Below are 1,578 nucleotides of genomic sequence, written 5' to 3'. Positions count from 1 at the left end.
ACTCATCCCTCCTCATCTCCATCCCCTCCCATCTCCATCCACCAAGAAGCGACGCCGCTGCTTTCACTGTCTTGCCCTAGACCGCTGTGTGGAGGCCTGCCGGGATCCCGCCCGCTGCGCCCGCTGCTGGCGGAACGGCCACCGGAGCCGCGACTGCAGGTACCGACGAATCAGGCCATTCTCCCCTCCCCTTCCAGCTACTTTTTCCGTCCCTAATCCAGCCTTCTGCATCCACAGAATGGCGTCGACAACTCTTCGTCCGCGGCGACAGCAGACCCGCGCACCCTCATGATCGGCCAGATCCCCGTCCTCCTCTCCGAACCCTTCCCAGCTATATGTGAGCCATCCCCTTTCATCCTCCACGGCGTACCTGTTGGTGCCAACGGCGTACCCCTCCTTCCCTCCTCGCTGCCACACACCATAACACCACCCTCCACCCCCCACCCCACACCATGATCCCATGCAGACTCACTCCACTCCCTTCGACACCCACGAACTGCGAGCTCGCCTCGCTGACGTGCTCGTTGCCTCACAGCACAACACAGACACATCATATGTATCTGATTCAGCATCAGATGAGGACCTGCCTCGTCCGTTCCATGAGGCTGGGCCGCTGCCACCCTATGGGGACATGCCGCTCCTCGCCGCTCCACCATGCCTAGTGCACTGCCCACACCGCTTCGCCTTTGCCTTCCTCCGCACACTAGACCCTAACCCCACTCCGCTCATCCGCCGTGCTATTCAGCATATGTGCGGCAACCCATCCTTCATCATGGGCGGCTCAAGGCGTGGGGTTGCATGCCTCACTTTCCACACCCCCGCTGCCCGCAATGATGTCGTACGCCGTAGCCCCATAGAGTTTGAAGGTAACTCCATCATCATCGAGCCGGTCGAGCACGTCGACCGCTCCATTGTTATCTTCACCGACCTCACAGAAATCGAGGTTTCTGAGTTTCTGCACGAACTATGGCACAACAACGGCATTCGTTTCGCCTTGGCTTTCCTCGGCGATGTATGTGCCATCGATGATTTCTGCCTGTATGACATTGACTACACCTCTGTCCGTGCCTTAGGCCTACTCCAGTCAGGCAAGCCAGCTCCGCCCGACATCGTCATTCAGCTCCCTCCCATTAACAAAATCAAGATCGCCAAAGTGGTGGAGATTTCACGCTGGCACCACGGTGGCACCAACCCTTTTGGGGCGACTCCTCTGACGGAGACTCCGCCTCTCTCTCTCAACGTGGCTCTCCTCGGCCCGCCTCCCTAGATCACCTAACCCCAGTCATCTCCGCCATTCGTGCGGGTTGGCGCGCCAACCCAACGTATGGTGGCACATGGCCTGTGGCTGCCAGCGGTCTCGTGCACGCGACTACGGCCTCTTCGGGTTATGACACGGGCGGATCTGCCCTGTTCCTTCCCTCACCTACACTTGGCTCAATGCGTCAGCCCCTTGTCAACTCCGACGACGAATCTTCCGGCTCCGAGGACATGCACGCGCCGCTTCTGCATGGCGCCTAGCCCACGTCCATGAACGTGGTGCATGCACCCATGGTGGGACCACCGGGCCCACTTGTCATC

This window comes from Triticum dicoccoides, chromosome 2B, assembly GCF_002162155.2.
Source record: "Triticum dicoccoides isolate Atlit2015 ecotype Zavitan chromosome 2B, WEW_v2.0, whole genome shotgun sequence".
In the NCBI taxonomy this organism is placed as follows: Eukaryota; Viridiplantae; Streptophyta; class Magnoliopsida; order Poales; family Poaceae; genus Triticum; species Triticum dicoccoides.
This window is presented reverse-complemented; position numbering follows the sequence as displayed.